Genomic DNA, 8,888 nt, shown 5'->3' on the forward strand with positions numbered 1-8,888 from the left:
TAGTCCCTGTATGTCCACACCTCCATCCCTAGTGCCTGTATGTTCTCACCTCCATCCCTAGTGCCTGTATGTTCTCACCTCCATCCCTAGTCCCTGTATGTTCTCACCTCCATCCCTAGTCCCTGTATGTTCTCACCTCCATCCCTAGTCCCTGTATGTTCTCACCTCCATCCCTACTGCCTGTATGTTCACATCTCCATCCCTACTGCCTACATTATTGTTTGCCACTTGGTCTTAAATTGTCCCAATTTGTTTCTCAGTCGCCCATGCTATTTCAATATGTAATCATAAATCATTCGATTTTTCCATTGATTGACTTCCATGTTTTTAGGGCCTGGACATGCGCTGGCTTGAGCAGGGGAACCTTGCGTGCGCTGCAGGATTTTAATCCATGACGGCGTAGTGTGTTACTAATGGTTTTCTTTGAGACTGTGGTCCCAGCTCTCTTCAGGTCATTGACCAGGTCCTGCCGTGTAGTTCTGGGTTGATCCCTCACCTTCCTCATGATCATTGATGCCCCACGAGGTGAGATCTTGCATGGAGCCCCAGACCGAGGGTGATTGACCATCATCTTGAACTTCTTCCATTTTCTAATAATTGCGCCAACAGTTGTTGCCTTCTCACCAAGCTGCTTGCCTATTGTCCTGTAGCCCATCCCAGCCTTGTGCAGGTCTACAATTGTATCCATGATGTCCTTACACAGCTCTCTGGTCTTGGCCATTGTGGAGAGGTTGGAGTCTGTTTGATTGAGTGTGTGGACAGGTGTCTTTTATACAGGTAACGAGTTCAAACAGGTGCAGTTATACAGGTAATGAGTGGAGAACAAGAGGGCTTCTTAAAGAAAAACTAACAGGTCTGTGAGAGCCGGAATTATTACTGGTTACTGGTTGGTAGGTGATCAAATACATATGTCATGCAATAAAATGCAAATTAATTACTTAAAAATCATACAATGTGTTTTTCTGGATTTTTGTTTTAGATTCCGTCTCTCACAGTTTAAGTGTACCTATGATAAAAATTACAGACCTCTACATGCTTTGTAAGTAGGAAAACCTGCAAAATCGGCAGTATATCAAATACTTGTTCTCCCCACTGTAGATGGATTAAAAGTAAGTTTACATTGTAATGCTTCTGACAGCAAACGTTCTAGCTCTGCCCACGACGTCCAAACTTTATAGCATTCCCAGAAAGCATGGATTATTCAGTCATTATTAGTTGAGACTTCACTCTGCCGTTGTGCTGTAGAATTTGTGAATTTTGTCTCTTGTATAATACATTCGATACATTAATTTATACTGGATTAAGCGTGTATTTTCGTTAACTGTAATCTCGTTAGTTTTGCTCCAACATTACTTCCATCTTGTACCAATATCAGTTATTTTTTAAATCTTGGTTCCAATAGTTTATATGTTTTCTACGAGGTTGTCAGCTGGATATGTCGTCTGCAAGGTTTTGTAGATCTTCCCTATCATATGAACATCCTTTTCTGACTCAAATAAGATTCCCTCAAGGTTGCTCTGATGTCCAAAAGATTTCAAATCGAAATTTCGTGATGTGTAACTTTTAAATTGCATGTATTTGAAACTATCTACATTGGTCAGTCCAACATTTCTTTTTAATTCTGTCATGGACATAAATGTATTTCCTGTTACCAAGTCATTTACAGATTTCTTTGCCTTTAGTTTTCCATGTTGGCCAATTTCTCGGTGAGTTCTGAAAAGCTATCCAAGGATTATTCCATAGGGTTGTGTTTCTAGGGCATGATATTGGTTCTTGTAGAATACGTTCCATTTTCTTCCATTTTGTTGTAGTGTTCTTAACTATGAAGTTGTTAATGTTCTTAGCTTTATCCTTTGAAAATAGACACCTGAAAAGATTCTGGGGATGAGCATGCACATCTTCAATATGTACCCATTGTTCCTCTTTAGTGCATTTAACTATATGTCTCTAGTAAAAGCCTTGGGTGGCGAGTTGATGCAATTCCAAGTCTGGAAGGTTAAAACCCCCCTCAGACTTAGGAAGATGTAAAACGTTCCCTTTTATTCTATGAGTTATATTTGCCCATATAAAGTCTGTTATGACCGACTATACTTTTTTAAAGAATGTCTTCAGTGTGTTATTTGGTATTACCGAAAATACAATATATATACAAGAGTATTTGGACACCCATTCAAATGAGTGGATTCGGCTATTTCAGCCACACCCGTTGCTGACAGGTGTATAACATCGACCACACAGCCATGCAATCTCCATAGACAAACATTGGCAGTAGAATGGCCCGTACTGAAGAGCTCAGTGACTTTCAACGTGGCCACGTCATAGGATGCCACGTTTCCAACAGGTCAGTTTGTCAGATTTCTGCCCTGCTAGGGCTGCCCCGGTCAACTGTAAGTGCTGTTATTGTGAAGTGGAAACGTCTAGGAGCAACAACGACTCAGCCGCAAAGTGGTAGGCCACAAAAGCTCACAGAACGGGACTGCCGAGCGCTGAAGAGCGTAAAAATAGTCTGTCCTCGGTTGCAACACTCACTACCGAGTTCCAAACGGCCTCAGGATGCAATGTCAGCGGGAGTTTCATGAAATGGGTTTCCATGGCCGAGCAGCAGAACACAAGCCTAAGATCACCAAGCGTTGGCCGGAGTGGTGTAAAGCTCGCCGCCATTGGACTCTGGAGCAGTGGAAACGCGTTCTCTGGAGTGATGAATCACGCTTCACCATCGGGCAGTCCGACGGACAAATCTGGGTTTGGCGGATGCCAGGAGAACGCTACCTGCCCGAATGCATAGTGCTAACTTTAGAGTTTGGTGGATGAAGAATAATGGTCTGGGGCTGTTTTCATGGTTCGGGTCCTTTAGTTCCAGTGAAGGGAAATCTTAACACTACAGCATACTATACAATGATATTCTAGACGATTCTGTGCTTCCAACTTTGTGGCAGCAGTTTGGGGAAGGCCCGTTCCTGTTTCAGCATGACAATGCCCCCGTGCACAAAGCGAAGTCCATACAGAAATGGCTTGTCGAGGTCGGTGTGGAAGAACTTGACTGACCTGCACAGAGCCCTGACCTCAACCCCATCGAACACCTTTGGAATGAATTGGAACACCAACTAATGAATTGGAACGCCAGGCCTAATCGCCCAACGTCAGTGCCCGACCTCACCAATGCTCTTGTGGCTGAATGGAAGCAAGTCCCCGCAGCAATGTTCCAACATCTAGTGGAAAGCCTTCCCAGAAAAGTGGAGGCTGTTATAGCAGCAAAGGGGGGACTAACTCCACATTAATGCCCATGATTTTGGAATGAGATGTTGAACGAGCAAAAGTTTTGGTCAAAAGTTTTGAGAATGACACAAGTATTGGTTTTCACAAAGTCTGCTGCTTCAGTGTTTTTAGATATTTTTGTCAGATGTTACTATGGTATACTGAAGTATAATTACAAGCATTCCATAAGTGTGAAAGGCTTTTATTGACAATTACATTAAGTTTATGCAAAGAGTCAATATTTGCAGTGTTGATCCTTCTTTTTCAAGACCTTTGCAATCCGCCCTAGCATGCTGTCAATTAACTTCTGGGCCACATCCTGACTGATGGCAGCCCATTCTTGCACAATCAATGCTTGGAGTTTGTCAGAATTTCTGGGTTTTTGTTTGTCCACCCGCCTCTTGAGGATTGACCACAAGTTCTCAATGGGATTAAGTTCTGGGGAGTTTCCTGGCCATGGACCCAAAATGTCGATGTTTTGTTCCTCGAGCCACTTAGTTATCATTTTTGCCTTATGGCAAGGTGCTCCATCATGCTGGAAAAGGCATTGGTCATCACCAAACTGTTCTTGGATGGTTGGGAGAAGTTGCTCTCGGAGGATGTGTTGGTACCATTCTTTATTCATGGCTATGTTCTTAGGCAAAATTGTGAGTGAGCCCACTCCCTTGGCTGAGAAGCAACCCCACACATGAATGGCCTCAGGATGCTTTACTGTTGGCATGACACAGGACTGATGGTAGCGCTCACCTTGTCTTCTCCGGACAAGCTTTTTTCCGGATGCCCCAAACAATCGGAAAGGGGATTCATCAGAGAATATGACTTTACCAAAGTCCTCAGCAGTCCAATCCATGTACCTTTTGCAGAATATCAGTCTATCCCTGATGTTTTTCCTGGAGAGAAGTGGCTTCCTCGCTGCCCTTCTTGACACCAGGCCATCCTCCAAAAGTCTTCGCCTCACTGTGCGTGCACTCACACCTGCCTGCTGCCATTCCTGAGCAAGCTCTGCACTGGTGGTGCCCCGATCCCGCAGCTGAATCAACTTTAGTAGACGGTCTTGGCGCTTGCTGGACTTTCTTGGGCGCCCTGAAGCCTTCTTCACAACAATTGAACCTCTCTCCTTGACAATCTTACTAACAGCAATATCCTTGCCAGTGAAACCCTTTTTGTGCAAAGCAATGATGACGGCACGTGTTTCCTTGCAGGTAACCATGGTTAACAGAGGAAGAACAATGATTTCAAGCATCACCCTTCTTTTAAAGCTTCCAGTCTGTTATTCTAACTCAATCAGCATGACAGAGTGATCTCCAGCCTTGTTCTCATTGGTATCATTTGATTTACCCAACATGCCTACCACTTTGAAGATGCAAAATATTTTTTGTGTGTGAAACAAACAAGAAATAAGACAAAAAAACAGAACTTGAGCGTGCATAACCATTCACCCCCCATTGTTGCCCATTCTTCAAGGCAAAACTGCTCCAGCTTCTTCAAGTTGGATGGGTTCCGCTGGTGTACAGCAATCTTTAAGTCATACAACAGATTCTCAATTGGATTGAAGTCTGGGCTTTGACTAGGCCATTCCAAGACATTTAAATGTTTCCCGTTCAACCACTCAAGTGTTGCTTTAGCAGTATGCTTAGGGTCATTGTCCTGCTGGAAGGTGAACCTCTGTCCGCGTCTCAAATCTCTGGAAGACTGAAACAGGTTTCCCTCAAGAATTTCCCTGTCTTTAGCGCCATCCATCATTCCTTCAATTCTGACCAGTTTCCCAGTCCCTGCTGATGAAAAACATCAGCAGGGATGGCTATTCGATGCTAATGCAGTACGCCACAGGATGTTTTTGTGCTGGTCAAGGGCAGTCAAGTCTGAGGAGAACCAGGGGCTATATCTGTTCTTAGTTCTGAATTTTTTGAATAGGGCATGTTAATTTAAAAATTGAGAGGAAAGCACTTTTAAATATAATTTAAATATATAATCATACACTTCCCACAAGAACGATATTTTAGTTACATTTGATTTATATTATACAATATATCTCCACCATTTAAAGTTATCAGCTGTCTTTTCCTCTGTACTTGTTGACAATAAGACTAGAACTGTCCAAATCATGAAGAGCCATAATTGATATGTATTCTTTAAATTCACCCTGACTACCACAAGAGGGAGGCAAATATAAATTAACGTCGATAATGGCAGTCAGACCGCATTAATTCTCCCCTACCTGCCTCAGCTCCTCACGGCCACTCTCTCCTAGCTGGTAAAAATGCTGTTTGAGAGAAAAAGCAGTGAGTGGGTGGTCAGGGGACTCTTACTGCATTCCAAATGGTACCCTATTCCCTACAGAGTGCAGTGTACTATCTTGGCACCCTATTCCCTACAGAGTGCAGTGTACTATCTTGGCACCCTATTCCCTACAGAGTGCAGTGTACTATCTTGGCACCCTATTCCCTACAGAGTGCAGTGTACTATCTTGGCACCCTATTCCCTACAGAGTGCAGTGTACTATCTTGGCACCCTATTCCCTACAGAGTGCAGTGTACTATCTTGGCACCCTATTCCCTACAGAGTGCAGTGTACTATCTTGGCACCCTATTCCCTACAGAGTGCAGTGTACTATCTTGGCACCCTATTCCCTACAGAGTGCAGTGTACTATCTTGGCACCCTATTCCCTACAGAGTGCAGTGTACTATCTTGGCACCCTATTCCCTACAGAGTGCAGTGTACTATCTTGGCACCCTATTCCCTACAGAGTGCAGTGTACTATCTTGACACCCTATTCCCTACAGAGTGCAGTGTACTATCTTGGCACCCTATTCCCTACAGAGTGCAGTGTACTATCTTGGCACCCTATTCCCTACAGAGTGCAGTGTACTATCTTTGACCAGGGCCCATAGGGAATAGGGTGCTGTTTGGGACGCAGAATGTTCCGGAATGTTCCTCACCTCCCCATGAATCAGCTGCTTAGGTTGTTTGGCAGAATAGAACAGATCTGAAGCGGTGAAAGGAGGACACTTGGGACGTTCTTGAGAGAATTCATGAATGAATGACACTACATTTGACTAAACTGATTCAAATTAGGTGGCTTATTAAGATCCTTGCTTCCTAGAAGAATCAGCATAAAATATGATGTAAGCTTTACATCCATCCAGCACCTATGGAGTACCAACGGCTAAATCAAATCACGAGCATCAGGGTTTTAATAGCAACTAACCCATGCTGTCAGTACATGTCAGAATACATATGATATAACTTCCCCATCTCCTCCTGTGGCTTGGAAACTGCATACTGTTGTGATGTATTCTATTCTAATGATGTGTTGTATTTTCAAATCAAATCAAATTTTTATTGGTCACATGCGCCGAATACAACAGGTGCAGACATTACAGTGAAATGCTTACTTACAGCCCTTAACCAACAGTGCATTTATTTTAAACAAAAAAGTAAGAATAAAACAACAACAAAAAAGTGTTGAGAAAAAAAAAAAAGAGCAGAAGTAAAAAATAAAGTGAAAAAATAAAGTGACAGTAGGGAGGCTATATATACAATAGAATAAAGTGACAGTAGGGAGGCTATATATACAGGGGGGTACCGTTGCATAGTCAATGTGCGGGGGCACCGGCTAGTTGAGGTAATATGTACATGTGGGTAGAGTTAAAGTGACTATGCATAAATACTTAACAGAGTAGCAGCAGCGTAAAAAGGATGGGGTGGGGGGGCAGTGCAAATAGTCCGGGTAGCCATGATTAGCTGTTCAGGAGTCTTATGGCTTGGGGGTAGAAGCTGTTGAGAAGTCTTTTGGACCTAGACTTGGCACTCCGGTACCGCTTGCCGTGCGGTAGCAGAGAGAACAGTCTATGACTAGGGTGACTGGAGTCTTTGACAATTTTGAGGGCCTTCCTCTGACACCGCCTGGTATAGAGGTCCTTTTGAGAGAGAGAGAGAGAGAGAGAGAGAGAGAGAGAGAGAGAGAGAGAGAGCGAACGAACGAGAACTTCTGGGAAAATTGGAACACACTAAACCCAAAACAACATGAAGAGTTATCTATCCAAAATGGAGATAAAATTGTATTTGTCACATGTGCCGAATACAACAGGTGTAGACCATACAGTGAAATGCTTACTTACAAGCCCTTAACCAACAATGCAGTTTTAAGAAAGAATACCAAAAAACACAAAGAGAGAGAGAGACACAAAGAAAATCTGTCTCTCTCTGTATCTATATCTGTCTCTCTCTCTGTCTGTGTCTCTCTCTCTCAATTTAAGGGCTTTATTGGCATGGGAAACGTGTGTTAACATTGCCAAAGCAAGTGAAGTAGATAATAAACAAAAGTGAAATAAACAATAAGTATTAACAGTAAACATTACACTCAGAAGTTCCAAAAGAATAAAGACATTTCAAATGTCATATTATGTATCCCTCTCTCTTTTTCTCTCTCTCTCTCTCTCTGTCTCTCTCTCTCTCTGTCTCTCTCTCTCTCTCTCTCTCTCTCTCTCTCTCTCTCTCTCTCTCTCTCTCTCTCTCTCTCTCTCTCTCTCTCACACACACTCTCTCTCTCTCTCTCTCTCTCTCTCTCTCTCTCTCTCTCTCTCTCTCTCACACACACTCACACTCACACACACACAATCTCTCTCACTCTCTCACTCACACTCTCTCTCCCTCCGTCTGTACAGCTGGGGAAGACAGGTTGGATATACAGTTGTAGAAGTGGTGAGGTTTTAGTTATTGTGATATGTGGTGTTGTTTTGTATCGTGGGGTAGAGGTCAAGGTGAGTATGCAGCACAGGGGCTTTTTGTTTTTAAAGGGAGGTTTTAATGAAATGAAATTAGGATGTATCATTAAAGAAAGACAAAAAAAAGTATATCTTTCTCTCTCTCTCTCTCTCTCTCTCTCAATTCAATTTCAATTCAATTTAAGGGCTTTATTGGCATGGGAAACGTATGTTAACATTGCTAAAGCAAGTGAAGTAGATAGTAAACAAAAGTGAAATAAACAATAAATATTAACAATAAATATTACACTCAGAAGTTTCAAAAGAATAAAGACATTTAAATTGTCATTATGTCTATATACAGTGTTGTAACTCTCTCTCTCTGTCTGTCTCTCTGTCTCTCTGTCTCTCTCTCTCTCTCTCTCTCTCTCTCTCTCTCTCTCTCTCTCTCTCTCTCTCTCTCTCTCTCTCTCTCTCTCTCTCTCTCTCTCTCTCTCTCTCTGTCCTGTTGTCCCTTTACATCAGGGGTAGGTTTAACAATAATTTTGGCTCAAGGGCCACACAGGGATTTTGAAATTCAACAGAGGGACAGTTTTTGGACTGATTTGTTTTTCAAAATCAATTTGCAGGCCAGAAAAACGGCAGTTATTTCTAATGTATACATATATATAGGTCCATTATCTTTTCTCAATACTTTCCATCTGGTTTTAAACATTCAAGTCTAGCCTGAAGTCCTTTTTTAATCCTAAATAATCATTTGTTAGGATGCAAAGATGTTTTTTTGCAACCAAGTTTCTGTGTTGATTTACTATACTTTTTAAGGTTAGTGCGTGCCCGAGGGGTATGCTCTGTGTCTCCATTATATGCTTTCTGTCTGAGCAGGAAATGTGTTGTTAGAACTAGCAGGTTGTTGATGTGATTCTAGT

Source organism: Coregonus lavaretus (assembly GCF_964263955.1).
Source record: "Coregonus lavaretus genome assembly, contig: HAP1_SCAFFOLD_2550, whole genome shotgun sequence".
Classification (NCBI taxonomy): Eukaryota; Metazoa; Chordata; class Actinopteri; order Salmoniformes; family Salmonidae; genus Coregonus; species Coregonus lavaretus.